Genomic DNA, 15,310 nt, shown 5'->3' with positions numbered 1-15,310 from the left:
TTGCGCTGGATTTCGGGGCCTCAGAAAGTTAACTGTGTCCCTTTAAAAGTCTAACTTATCCCTGGGTACATTTGGGGACCCAGGAAATTTGGCTGGAGTTTTGACTTCTAAGGAAACTGACCTTATTTAATAATTAAGTTGTTCTCAGCAAAGATCATTCAGAGTAACCCCTTTGGATTCACCAATAATCAGTTACTGTTGAGTCAATTCTGATTCATGGTGACCCCATGCGAACCAGAGAATTGTGCTCCATAGGGTTTTCAATGACTGTTTTTTTGGAACTAGATCACCAGGCCTTTCTTTTGAGGCATGTGGGTGGACTTGAACCTCCAACATTTTGGTTAGTAGCCAAGCCCTGTTAACTGATTTCACCACCCAGAAGCTCTGATGGATTCACAGGGCCCTGAAAATTGGCACTTGTCTACAGGCCCAAGGAGGTAGCTGGGAAGTAAAATCCTCTGGGGAAGGGGCCTCTACTCCAGCAACCCCAGCCCCCTCTCCCCCCAGAATGGGAGGGTAAAGGGGGTAAACCATGTGAGCAGGTAATCCAAAAGGCATCTGGACAGGCCTAGACATGTCTTGTAGGAGGTCTGTGGTTTCTGGGTTGGCTGAACCTCAGAATTCAGATCTATAGGACTAAACAGCAACTCCTACCTCCCCTCCCCACCCACCTCTCCAGCCCTCCTAATTCACATTCGCCTTTTCCTAAACTCAAGGTCAGCCTTCCTCACCCCCGTCTCAATCAAGGCCTGACACCCTTAGTTCCTCCTGGTCTCCACCTGGCACACACTGTCCGAGCTTCCCAAAAAACCCTGGGGGCAAAACAGAGGACCAGATTGTGGGATTGGGTGGAAAACGCAGGGGCTTTGGAGTGGGAGAGTCCTGGGTTATATCTACCCCACAGACTTTCCTGAGTGCTCACTAAATGCTGGCATAACATCACAGGGGCTGGGGCATGTGGTGAAAGTAGCAGACAGGCTCCCTGCCTGATGGGGCTCACTCGCACGAATGCCCACAGGTCTAGGAAGATCCAGCCCAGGAGGGAAACCAGCCAGGTGGTGACCTTGGAGAGCTGCTGCCCCTGGGAGGTCGCCCACCACTCACCTCCAGCAGACTGGTTCCAGGAGAAGCCAGAATTCCCATTTCTATGTGAGGATGGGATTTCGGTTCTGGAACTTACTAGCTGTGTGACTGTATAAGTCCCTTCACCTCTCTGAACATGTTTCCTCATTTATAATCAGAGAATGAAAATAGCTATCTCTTGGGCTCTTGTAAAAGAAAAATAAAGTCCTAGGCACTAGGTGCCTGGCACAGTGTTGACTCCACTATTTTTGCTGGGTTCTAGTCCTGGCTCAGCCACTCAATCTCTGCGTGGCCTTTGACAAGTCCTTTCCCTTGTTGACCCTGCTTCCCCAAATGTCAAAAGAGAAAGTGAACTCATCAGTGACCTCAAATGGCCCTTCAAGCCCTAACATTCCAACAATATTTGCTTTAGGCCTATTATGTGCTAGGCCTCAGGTGGTGCAAATGGTTAACACGCTCAGCTGCTAACCGAAAGGTTGGAGGTTAAAGTCCACCCAGAGGTGCCTCGGAAGAAAGGTCTGGCAATCTTCTTCTGAAAAATTAGCCATTGAAAACCCTATGGAGCACAGTTCTACTCTGACACACATGGGGCACCATGAGTCAGAATTGACTCAAGGGCAACTGGTTTTTATGTGCCAGGCAGTAGAGCATCAACAGTGAACAAAGCAGTTTAAAACACTGCCTTCATGAGACTAATAGCTTAGCTAATTAATACCTAAGAGCATTAATACCTAACAGTAACACTGAAGAGTATTAATACCTTGCCGTCTTGGCGTTTATAGCATTACCAAATAATGCGTAAGTATTGTAAGTATTATTTGGTTATAATTCTGGTCTCTCTTTTGCCTCCTCCCTGGCATGCAAAAATATTCATTGTTGCTTTTCTGGGTCCTGACTGTTCAGCACAGTCTCTTAAAGATGATTTTATCTTGCCATGGAAGGCAAAGTCTAATTTGATTAGATGAAGATAATAAGACCATACCAGTGTTAATACTGGGGCTGTTAAAGACAAACCCTCTAGAGGGGCCTGAGGAGGAAGACACAATCTGGGAGAGCCAGAAAGAGAAAACCACGAAAATATTAACCTGTTGACATTGAGTGGATTCTGACTCATAGTGACCTGTAGGACAGAGTAGAACTGTCCCATAGGGCTTCCAAGCCTGTAATCTTTACGGAAGCAAACTGCAACATCTTTCTCCCATGGAGCAGCTGGTGGGTTCGAACTGCTGACCTTTCGGTTAGCGGCTGAGCGCTTATCCACTACGCCACAGGGCTCCTTATGAATAAGATTAGGCACTGATATTAATCATTTAAGTGGCTTGCTGTTTACAAAGAACTTTCACACACCATTTCACCTCGCCCTCACAGCTCTCGGAAACCCCTAACCTCTGTGGCTAAGCTGATGTCACAGCCCTGAGGCTTAACAGCACAGCAGGTCCGTCAGACTCCAAAACCAGTGCTCTTGCCCTTCCACCATCCACCATCGACAGTGGTCGACTCCAGGCACCCAGCAGAGTGGTCATAGATTATACAGCAAAGTTTTATTCTTGACTGGTCTCCCATTCTCTCAGGAACTCAATGCAAACCAACTCCCCAAGTCGGCCCAAAGTGTTTAAAGAAAGAGTCCCTCCATGTATTCCAAAACTGAACAGAAACGGGTTTTGTTTTTTGTTACTGCAGTTTGGGCCTCCATTTGTACTGAAAAAATATGATCAGAATGAAACAAATAACTCTTAAAGGAATTCTTCCACCAAGCTCTCACAACTGCTCTGAGGAGGGGAAGAGCATGGAGGAGGAAATCAGGCCGAGAGAGGTTGAAGCGGTTGAGTGAGCTGTCTACTGTCACCCAGGACAGGGGATGGAAAAGGGACCTGAGTTTCACCACTGATCAGCAAGGGCCCCTCTGAGCAGGGCAATTGAGGCTGGAGAGGGGTGGCTTCTCCCCAAGAGATAGAAGGCAGCCCCACGACAGGAGTCTGGGTCCCTCTCCACTAGCATCTGGGGCCATCCACCCTACCCAGGTACAGCCAGGCTCTGAGAATCCATCAGACTCCTCAAACCAGCAGCCTTGGCCTGACCTGACCCCCTCATTTCCGCCAGGCCTCCAGAGGCTCCAGGGGAACCTCTGGGGTTCCTCAAAGCCTACAGGCTTGGGTGAGGCAAGTGCTGTGGGCTGTGTGGGGCCCCCTCCTCCCCTTCCCCACTGCGTGTGGGGAAACCTCCATGCTCTCCTGACACTGGGGAAGGCTTCCCCATCCCAAGGCTGCTTGGGCCTTTGAGGTGAGAGCCCCTTCGGGCCCCCAGCAGTGCTGTTCTGGCTGTTCCCTTTCTCCAACTAGCACCCCCCCACATCACCCAGTTGCTAGCACCCACGATCCTCCTTGACCCCAGGGTCTCACCTAGATTCTTTCTCCTCTTGCCCTTGAGCTCCTTGCCTATACTCCTCCGGCCACACTCTTTCTGCCAGCTTCCCCATCTCCATCCCACTCCCTCACTACTCTACTCTCCTCCACCCTTCACTCTCCCCCTGCAATGCTCCTTCTGAAGCTAGCTCCCTCCCTGTGCTCACACCCTCCCTAGACTTGCTGTCTCCCAGTTCTCCTCAGTCCCATCCTCCCACTCCCTCCTAGCTATGCTTCCCTCCTGTTTGATCTCTCCAGCTCTGCCACCCTTCTCCACCTGTCTCCTGCGCCCCCTCCTTCCTTGCGTGCTCCCCCTCCCTCTCTGATTTCCTCCCGTCATCTTCCCTCCTCCCACACTTCCTCTTTCCCCTGAGATGCTCCCCTCTGCAGTTATGCTCCTCCTTCGTGTCCCCATCTAGCTGATTCCCTCGGTAGTCATCCCATTGTTAGCCATAGGTGCTCCTCCTCCAGCGGTGCTCCCTGCGCGCCCTCTCGCTCCCCTCTAGGTGCGCCCCCACCCCATACACACAGCGTGAGCCTCCCACAGCACCTAGCACCCCCAGCCCCACCAACCCCGCCGCGCCCCCAGGGAGCATTGCCTCTGTACCCAGCAGGGCCGCTCCCTGTTCTCCTCAGTCCGGTACCTGCGGCCGGAGCAGAGCTGGAGAAGCTGCAGCTTCCGTCCCTGGCGCACAGGGGCCGGCAGAAAAAGGGAAGGCAGGGCACCGGACCGCCCCGAGCCGTGGGAGGGCCGGTGGGCGGGAGTGGCGTCCCAGGGTACTGCCGCTGCAGCTGCCTGGACAGGGCCAGGGCGATCCCCGGCGCGCCACCACCCTCACCTTACGGTTTCACAAACAGCCGTCCCCCCGCCCGACGTCCTCTTGTTGCACGTGGAGGCGACAGCGGTCACCCACATTAGCGACGACAGAGCCTTGGGAGTTCCTGCCGCCGCTGTCCAGATGAGGAAACGGAGGTCCAGAGAGCAGAAGTGACTGCCCAAGGCCCACCTAGGCAGTGGCTGCTGAGGCTCGAGCGGAGCCAACTTGAACCGCAAGCTCCAGTTTCTGGGCCTGATCGACGGGAGTAGGGGGTAAAACGGTGGGGGCAAGCAGCAGGAGGGTGGACAAGCTTCCCAGCTAGAGCCAGCGGCTCAGCTCCTCACACAGGCTGCTTCCGGTTTATATATGCCAGACCTATCCCACCTTCATTTCTCTGCCTGGGGCCTCCATCTCCACTCCTGGCACCCAGAGTCTTACTCCAGTTCCCACATATGAGGCAGGTACTCTTGTTGACTCAGTTTACAAATTGGAGAACTGAGACTCAGAGAGGGGTCCTGGGATTGGCTAGAGGAGATGCATCCGCCCTCTGCAAGGGAACTGCAGACAAGAGACCCCAGCAGCTGCTTTCTCCTGTGTGGCAGACACATGAGTGCCCACCTCAAACTGCAGCCACAGGAACCGTGGACAGTTCCAGTACTGACCCTAGCCCCACCCAAGGTACCCATGAGGCCCAACTCCACTTACTTGCCTCAGGGCAGATTTTGAAACTAGGAGAGCCAGCTCAGTCTGCAAGCTCAGATGCAGCCTACAAGGGCAGGCAGTTAGCACCCTGGGCTAATCCTTGCCCAATGGAGTATGGGAGCTGGGGGATAAAGCCCAGCCTTCTGTCTAAAACAACACAGCTCTGGAGGCATTCTGGATGCATGTCTGGCTTCTGGCCAGAGGAACTGAGGCTCCATGCCCTGAAGTGGCAACCTGGAAAACACACACGGGAGTGCTTCTCCTCGCTGTCTAACTCTCCCACTCTCTCCCCTCTGCTTCATGGAGCAAACTTCCTGCACCTCAGTCTTTATGTCAAGCTCTGTTTTAGGGGAATATCAGACCAAAACTTCCAGGAAAGCAACCTCAACAAGAGAAAGAGTTAGCTTTAAACCCCTGCCAAGCCTGAAGAGTTGGAATTGACTCGACAGCAACGGGTTTGGGTTTGTTTTTTTTTGTTTGTTTGTTTTTTGTTTTTGTTTTTTGGTAAGCCTGAAGAGTATTGAGACTAGCTCAGGACAAGTATCAGTTAAATAAGACATTTCATGATTCTGTAACCACTCTTTGCTCCCTCCCACGTCAGCATAGTGGGCAGCTGGGCCAAGAGGGCAAAAGCACAAAGGGCATAAAAGGTGAAGAAGCCAACCACGCCCTTCTTTCCTACTCCAGACTCAGAGATGCCCGCACCTTCCCACCTCAGAACCTGTGCACTTCACGTTCCCTCTGGAACCAGCGTTGCCCCAGACAGGGCTGATTACATGATTTATGGGGCCCAGCCAAAATGAGGAACTTTGTTCAAGTATTAAGAATTTCAAGACGGGGAAAGCAAAATAAGCATGGGGTCCTTCTAAGTGTAGAGTCCCATGTGGCTGCACTGGACACATACCCGTGAAGCTAACCCTGTCCACAAAAGCTGAGCAACTGGCATCCTCACTCCCTTCAGGTCTCTGTTTAAATTGTCACCCTGTCAGAGGCTTCTTCTAACTGTCTCTAAAAACTAGCACCCTCATTTTCCCTCAGTGTACCCGTCACCCATGGCATCCTGTCTGACTCCTCTGGCCAGAATGTAAACTCCCAGAGGTCTTGCCTTAGTTTCCTAGCACGGCTGAACAGAAACAACACAAGTGGGTGGCTTTAAAGAACAGATATTAATTTTCTCACTGTTCTGGAGGCTTCAAGTCCAAACTAGGGTCTCAGCCCCGTGGATTCCTTCCTTGTCCATGGCCCCGGGCATTCCTTGGTTCCTTGGCTATCCTCATATGGCTTATGTCTTCTCCAGTTTCTACTTGCATCTGTGTCTAATCTGCTCTTTTTATAACTCAGAAGTGACTAGGTTTAGAACCTACCTGTAAAAAACACCATGAGGGTGATATCTGACTTCCTCTAACCTCACAAAGGGGAAGGAAAATCAAGATCAACAGCCCAAGGCTGATTCCTACGAGGCGGAGGTCAGACATGCCTCCTCTCTCTGCCATCTTTACCAGTTCTGACACCAGCTGTCCCTCCCATGGCACTCTCTACTTCTCTGCTAGGTTTGATAATTCATTGCAACGCCCACATAGAACTCACAGACAATACTCACGATTATGGGGTTTATTAGGGAAGTAACAGTTACAATTCAGGCTCAAGAACACTCAAAGATACAGTTCTTCCATCAGGACAGCCTCTTCCCAGCCGTGCTCACAGGCTCGCCTCTCTCTGGCCTTCGGCCTCTGCCCAAAGGCACTCAGCTTTCTCTCTCTTGGGCCAGGAAGCCCACTGAGCTGTCTCCTGTGGGTCTCTCCTGAAGGTCTCTCTTGCTGGTCTCTACTTCCTTGGTGGTGGTGGGCTTTTCTCTTTCCTGCCTCTTGGATGACTCATTTCAAGCCCAGCAGATGGCAAAAGTGACCAATCCTTTTGGTGAGCCACAATCACCCTATCACACAATCCCACCCAGTCTTTTGGGTAGAAGTTACAAGACCATGGCTAGAAAGGCCACACAAAAGTGATCCATGGCACAGCACCACCCTACTCGGGTATGATCTAATTACCATAACAAAGAAAACTTTGTTTCCAAATAGGATTACATCCACTGGTATAAAACCAAAAAACCAAACCCATTGCTGTAGAGTCGATGCCAACTCATAGCAACTCTCTTAAGACAGAGTAGAACTGCCCCATAGGGTTTCCAAGGAGCGGCTGGTAGATTCGAACTGCCCATCTTTTGGTTAACAGCCAAACTCTTAACCACTGTGCCACTAGGGTTTCCATCCATGGGTATAGGGGTTAGGATTCCAACACATATTTTGGGGGGACACTATTCAGTCCAACAGATCAGCAGTGGTGTCCAGTGGCTGCTATATCCCCAAGGACCTGGAATAGTTCCTAACACATAGTAGGTGCTCAACAGAGAGGGAAGGAAGGAAGGAAGGAAGGAACCTTCCCACCTGGAGAAGGCCTAGGCTGAGGGAGAGGAAATCTTTGACTTGGAATAAAGTTTATAGTTGTGACTATTACCCTCCTGAAATGAAACTATTTTGAGGACTTTTTTGTTTTTTTTTTAATCTGAACATGCTTAGTCAAGTCATGGAACCTGCTCCCGTGTTCAACCAAGGGACAAGAAGAACCACCCCACAGAAAGTGTCAAAACAGGCACCCTGTTACCGTCGAGTCAATTCCAACTCATGGTGACCTCGTAGGACAGAGTAGAACTGCCCCATAGGGTTTCCAAGACTGCAATCTTTACGGCCTCGACAAAACTATGGGGCAGTTCTACTCTGTCTATAGGGTCGCTGTGAGTCAGAAGCAACTCGATGGCAATGGGTTTTTGGGTTTTAATCTTTACGGAAGCAGACTGCCACATCTTTCTCCTGCAGAGTGGCTGGTGGATTCGAGCAGTCAGCAACCAAGCGCTTCACCACTGTGCCACCAGGGCTCCTTTTCTGAACAGGCAGTGGGGCACAAGACAAAGCTGTTTTCTTTGGTCCTTAAGGTTGGCAGTTTGAAGCCACCCAGTGGCACCTCAGAGCCTGGCGCCTTGCTTCCAAAAAGTCAGTCGCTGGAAACCCCAGAGAGTGCAGTTCTTCTCTGCACACATAGGGTCACTGAGTCGGAATCGACTTGTCAGCAACAGGTTTGGGTTTACCATTACTATTGTGACTTGATCAAGCCTTTTATTTTAAGACTATAATTTCTGAGATTTTAGATCCTCTTTTTTTCAGTATATCTTAATTTTCCACCAGTTAAGGAAACTGAGCCTAAAATCACAGAAATAAACACTATACAATTTTCTTTACAATAGATAATATTGAAAGAGCCCTGGTGGCACAATGGTTAAGCGCTCAGATACTAACTGAAAGGTCAGTGGTTTGAGCCCATCAGCGGCTCCACAGGAGAAAAGACCTGGTGATCTGCTTCCATAAAGATTATAGCCTAGGAAACCCTATAGGGTGGTTCTACTCTGTCACATTGGGTCTCTATGGCTCGAAATTGACTTGACAGCGCACAGCAACAACAGTAGATACACACTGAGCATCTAGCCTGGGCCAGGCTCTCTGCTCAGACCTGGGATTTAAAAAAAAAAAAAAAAAATGTTGCCATCGAATCGATTCCAACTCTTAATGACCCTACAAGGCAGAGTAGAACGGCCTCATAGGTTTCCAAGGCTGTAATCTTTATGGAAGCAGACTGCCACATCTTTCTCCTGCAGAGCAGTTGGTGAGCTCAAAAGGCCAACCTTTCGATTAGCGGCCAAATGCTTAACCACTGCACCACCAGGGCTCCTTAGAACTGGGATGAGGTAGATGTGGTCCCTGCCCTAAACACTCTTTGTGTTCCTACATGATCAGAGTGATCTTTGTGGGGGGAAACAAATAGCAATTATTTTTAACAGTTGCTGCAGAATATCCCATCAATCAGGCAGGCCATTATTTGCTCAATCATTTCCCAAATGTTGCATATTCAGGTTGTTTTTATTTTCTCTTTTTCTTTCAGTCTTAAAATCGCATTACACATAATCACATCAAAAAGAATTACTTAACCATAAATTTACAAAAGCAGTACAAGACTTGTACACTGAAAACTACAAAATATTTCTGAAATAAATTTTTTAAAATGTAAATAAATGGAGAGACACTTCATGTCCATGGATTGGAAAACTCAATATTGTCATTCTCTCTAAATTGATCTATATATTCAATACTATCCCTATCAAAATCTCAGCAAGCTCTTTTGCAGAAGTTGACAAGCTAATCCTAAAATTTATGTGAAAATGCAAAGGACCCAGAATAGCAAAATAATTTTGAAAAAGAAGAGCAAAGTTGGAGGACTTAGACTTCCTAATTTCAAACGTACTATAGAGCGTAATAATTGGCATAAAAACAGTACACAGTAGTATTGATATAAGAATAGATGTATAGATCAGTGGAACAGAATTGAGAGTTCAGAAATAAACCTTTATATTTATGGTTGTGGTGTGATGGATTGCTTTTGTGTGGCCTTTCTTGCCATGGCCTTGTAACTCCCATCCAGGTGATTGGGTGGGACTGTGCAGATAGGGTAATTGTAGCCCACCAAGGGGGTTGGTCAGTTTTGCCTTCCTGCTGGGTTTGAAATGAGCCACCCCAGAGGCTGGCAGGAGAGGATCCCACCAAGGAAGAACAGCCAGGAGCAGAGACCCAGACCCCTGCACAAGAAGCTCCTGGAACCAGAAGACTGAGAGAGAAATCTGTAACACTGGAGACAGCGAGAAGAGGCAGCAGAGACCTGGCAGCAGGAGACAACACGGTGGGCTTTCCAGCCCACAGAGAGAGAAAGCTGAGTGCCTTTGGGTAGAGGCCAAGGGCCAGGGAGAGGCATGCCTGTAAGCACGGCTAAGAAGAGGCTGTCCTGATGGAAGAACTGTATCCTTGAGTGTTCCTGAGCCTGAATTGTAACTGTTATTTCCCTAATAAACCTCATAATCGTGAGTATTGTCTGTGAGTTCCGTGTGGCCATTGCAAACAATCATCAAACTCAGCAGAGAAGTAGAGAGTGCTGTGGGAGGGACAGTTGGTGTCAGAACTGGTAAAGATGGCAGAGGGAGGAGGCATGTCTGACCTCTGCCTCATAGGAATCAGCCTTGAACTGTTAATCTTGATTCTCCTTCCTCTTTGTGAAGTTAGAGGAGGTCAGACACCTCCCCCATGCCATTTTTGCAATGGTAAATTTACTAACAAAAGATAAACCACAGATTGGGAGAAAATATTTGCAAATCATGTATCTGATGAAAGATTTGTATCTAGTACATATAAAGGACTCTTACTACTCAGTAAAAAGATAAATAACCGTTTAAACATGGACAAAGGATTTGAATAGACATTTCAACAAAGAAAACATATGAATGGCCAATAAGCACATGAAAAGATGCTCAACATCATTTGTCATCCTAGGAATGTAAATCAAAACCACTTCACGTCCACTAGATTACTATAATAATAAAGACAGATAATAACAAGTGTTGTCCAGGACATGAAGAAATCGGAACCCTCCTACATTGCTGGTTGGTGTTGTTAGGTGCCGTCCAGTCAGTTCCGATTCATAGAGACACTACGTACAATAGAATGAAACACGGTTCAGTCCTGTGCCATTCTCACAATCCTTGTTACGCTTGAGCCCATTGTTGCAGCCACTGTGACAATCCATCTCTTTGAGGGCCTTCCTCTTTTTTGCTGACCCTCTACTTTACCAAGCATGATGTCCTTCTCCAGGGACCGGTCCCTCCTGATAACATGTCCAAAATAGGTGAGACAAAGTCTCAGTATCCTCCCTTCTGAGGAGCATTCTGGCTGTACTTCTTCCAAGATATATTTGTTTGTTCTTCTGGCAGTCCATGGTATATTCAATATTCTCCATCAACACCGTAATTCAAAGGTGTCAATTCTTCTTCATTCTTCCTTATTCATTGTCCAGCTTTCACAGAAAATATTATGGCTTAGGTCAGGCTCACCTTAGTCCTCAAAGTGACATCTTTGCTTTTTAACACTTCAAAGGTCTTTTGCAGCAGATTTGCCCAATGCAGTAAGTCCTTTGATTTCTTGACTGCTGCTTCCATAGGTGTTGATTGTGGATCCAATTGAAATGAAATCCTTGATAACTTCAATCTTTTCTCCATTTATCATGATATTGCTTTTTGTTCCAGTTGTGAGGATTTTTGTTATCTTTATGTTGAGGTGTAATCCATACTGAAGGCTATAGTCTTTGATCTTGATCAGTAAGTGCTTCAAGTCCTCTTCACTTTCAGCAAGAAAGGTTGTGTCATCTGCATAACGCAGGTTGTTAATGAGTCTTCCTCCAATCCTGATGCCCTGTTCTTCTTCATATAGTCCAGCTTCTTGGATTATTTGTTCAGTACACAGGTTGAATAAGTACGGTGAAAGGATACAACCCTGACGCACACCTCTCCTGACTTCAAACCACGCAGTATCCCCTTGTTCTGTCTGAATGACTGCCTCTTGGTCTATGCACAGGTTCCTCTTGAGCACAATTAAGTATCCTGGAATTCCCATTCTTCGCAACGTTGTCCATAATTTTGTCATGATCCACACAGTCGAATGCCTTTGCATAGTCAATAAACACAGGTTAACATCTCTCTGGTATTCTATGCTTTCAGCCAGGATCTATCTGACATCAGCAATGATATCTCTTTCCACGTCCTCCTCTGAATCCAGCTTGAATTTCTGGCAGTTTCCTGTCAATGGACTGCTGCAACCACTTTTGAATGATCTTCAGCAAAATTTTACTTGCATGTAATATCATGATGTCATTCGATAATTTCTGCATTCTGTTGGCTCACCTTTCTTTGGAATGGGCATAAATATGGATCTTTTCCAGTTGGTTGGCCAGGTAGCTGTCTTCCAAATTCCTTGGCTGTGGGGATATATGCCATTTAAACATGGCTGCACTATTGACAACCGCAGCCCTCACAGGCCTCTATGCTGTATACGACATGTTGGAGACTTGTCAGCGATAAGAATGAGATTAGGCACCACTTGTTTTCCCAAAGCTATTGCCCTGTTACTGATTGGCTTGTTTCCCTGAATTCCTTCTCCCTTGCCCGAAACTTATTGTTACTCACCCTAAACCCATTGTTCTGTTAATTGCTTTACTGCTAGCTGTATTGACTATAAAATAAAGTCCTGGGACTGAAGGGGGGTCGACTTCTCAAAGTGACCCTCCTGGCCCCACTTCTCTGTAAGAGTTGTGGCATGGTTACTGTCTCCGCCGCTCGCTGCGACACTTGGCATAGATGAGTGAGCACTTCCAGCACTGCATCTGTTTGTTGAAATATCGCAACTGGTATTCCATCAATTCCTGGAGCCTTGTTTTTCACCAGCGTCTTCAGTGCAGCTTGGACTTCTTCCTTCAGTACCATCAGTTCTTGATCATATGCTACCTCCTGAAATGGTTGAACACCGACCAATTCTTTTTGGTAGAGTGACTCTGTATTCCTTCTATCTTCTTTTGATGCTTCCTGAATTGTTTAATATTTTCCCTGTAGAATCCTTCAGTATTGCAACTCGAGGCTTGAATTTTTTCTTCAATTCTTTCAGCTTGAGAAATGCCAAGTGTGTTCTTCCCTTTTGGTTTTCTAACTCCAGGTCATTGCACATGTCATTATAATACTTTACTTTGTGTTCTCGAGCTGCCCTTTGAAATCTTTGTTCAGCTCTTTTACTTCATCATTTCCTCCTTTCACTTTAGCTACTCTATGTTCAAGAATAAGTTTCAGAGTCTCTTCTGACATCCATTTTGGTCTTTTCTTTCTTCCGTGTCTTTTTAACAACCCCTTACTTTCTTCATGTACAATATCCTTGATGTCATTCCACAACTCATCTGGTCTTCAGTCATAAGTGTTCAATGCATCCAATCTATTCTTGAAATGATCTCTAAATTCAGATGGGATATACTCAAGGTAGTACTTTGGCTCTCTTGGGCTTGTTCTGATTTTCTTCAGCTTCGGCTTGAACTTATATATGAGCAATTGATGGTCTGTTCTGCAGTCAGCCCCTGGCTTTGTTCTGATTGATGATATTGAGCTTTTCCATCATCTCTTTCCACAGATGTAATCAATCTGATTCCTGTGTTTTCCATCTGGCAAGGTCCACATGTATAGTCACCGTTTATGTTGTTGGAAAAAAGGTATTTGCAATGAGGAAACTGTTGGTCTTGCAAAATTCTGTCGTGATCTCCCGCATCGTTTCTATCACCAAGGCCATATTTTCCAACCACTGTACCTTCTTTATTTCCAACTTTACATTCCAATCATCAGTAATTATCAGTGCATCTTGATTGCATGTTTGATCAATTTCAGACTGCAGAAGTTGGTAAAAATCTTCAATTTCTTCATCTTTGGCATAGTGGTTGGTGTGTGACTTTGAATAATAGTTGTATTAACTGGCCTTCCTTGTAGGCATATGGATATTATCCTAGCACTGACAGCGTTGTACTTCAAGATAGATCTTGAAAAGTTCTTTTTGACAATGAATGTGATGCCATTCCTCTTCAATTTGTCATTCTAGGCACAGTAGACCATATGATTGTCTGATTCAAAATGGCCAATACCAGTCCATTTTAGCTTGCTAATGCCTAGGATATGGATGTTTATGTGTTCCATTTTATTTTTGATGATTTCCAATTTTGTTAGGTTCATACTTTGTACATATCATATTCCTATTATTAATGGGTTTTTGCAGCTGTCTCTTCTCGTTTTGAGTCATGCCACATCAGCAAATGAAGGTCTTAAAAGCTTGACTCCATTCATGTCATTAACTTGACTCTACTTTGAGGAGGCAGCTCTTCTCTTCCCCAGTTGTGTTTTGAGTGCCTTCTAACCTGGGGGGCTCATCTTTCGGCACCATATCAGACAGTGTTCCTCTGCTATTCATAAGATTTTCACTGGCTAATTTTTTCAGAAGTAGAGTCCTTCTTCCTAGTCTGTCTTAGTCTAGAAGCTCCACTGAAACCTGTCTGTCATGGGTAACCCTGCTGGTATTTGAAATACCGGTGGCATAGCTTCCAGAATCACAGTAACACACAAACCCCCACAGTACGACAAACAGACAGACACATGGAGACATTGCTGGTAGGAATGTAAAAATGGTGCAGCCTCTTTGGAAAATGAGTTGGCAATTCCTCAAAAAGTTAAACATAGAATTACCATATAATCCAGCAGTTCTACTCCTAGGAATCTACCCAAGAGAATTGAAAACATACATCCATACAAAGACTTGTATGCAAATGTTCTTTGCAGCATTATTCATGATACTCAAAAAGTGGGAACAACCCAGATCTCCATAGGCTGATGAATGGATAAATAAAATGTGGTTTTTCCATACAATGGAACCCTGGTGGCAAAGTTGTTAAGAGCTCAGGCTGCTAACCAAAAGTTTGTCAGTTCACATCCACCGGTCCCTCCTTGGAAACCCTATGGGGCAATTCTACTCTGTCCTATAGGGTTGCTGTGAGTTGGAATCGACTTGACAGCACACAACAACAATCCATACAATGGAATATTATTTGGCAATAAAAGGGAATGAAGTACCGATACATGTTACAACATGGATGAACCTCAGAACATTATGCTAAGTGAAAGAAACCAGACACAAATGGCCACATATCATATCAATTTATGTAAAATTCCCAGAAAATCCAAAATATACAGGGACAGAATGTAAACTACTGGTTGCCTAGGGCTCGGGGTAGGAATAGGTAGTGACTGCTAACGGGCACGAGGGATTTCTTTGGGGTGATCAAATGTTATATAATTGGAATGTGGTGATGGTTGCACAACTGTAAATTTATTAAAAGTCATTGAATTATACACTTAAAATGGGTGAATAAATTCTACCTTAATACTGTTGTTAAAAAATAACCTTGCAATTAACATCTTTAAACAACAAATTTAATTTTTTTATTTTTTTTTATTGTACTTTAGATGGAAGTTTACAGAACAAATAGTTTCTCATTAAACAGTCAGAACACATATTGTTTTATGACACTGGTTAACAACCCCATGACATGTCAACACTCTCCCTTCTTGACTTTGAGGACCTTTTTTTTTGTGAAAATACACATAGCCAAAGTTACACCATTTTGAAAGTTTGTACATGTACAGTTCAGTGACATCGATTACATTCTTCCAGTTGTGCTGCTATTCTCACTGTCCTTTTCCAAATTATTCCATCACCATTACCTTCAACTCATTGCCCCCTAGGCTTCCCATCAAACCTTTTGAGCTGCTGTTGTCAATTTGATCTTACATAGATAATT

General features: G+C 46.0%; 1 pseudogene; it reads right to left on the bottom strand.

Moving 5' to 3' along the window:
* Nucleotides 1-758: 758 nt before the first annotated feature.
* LOC101344866 (actin-like) overlaps nt 759-15,310 on the bottom strand; it is a 23,969-nt pseudogene continuing 9,417 nt past the window's right edge.

Source organism: Trichechus manatus, unplaced genomic scaffold, assembly GCF_000243295.1.
Source record: "Trichechus manatus latirostris isolate Lorelei unplaced genomic scaffold, TriManLat1.0 scaffold00048, whole genome shotgun sequence".
Classification (NCBI taxonomy): Eukaryota; Metazoa; Chordata; class Mammalia; order Sirenia; family Trichechidae; genus Trichechus; species Trichechus manatus.
This window is presented reverse-complemented; position numbering and strand designations above follow the sequence as displayed.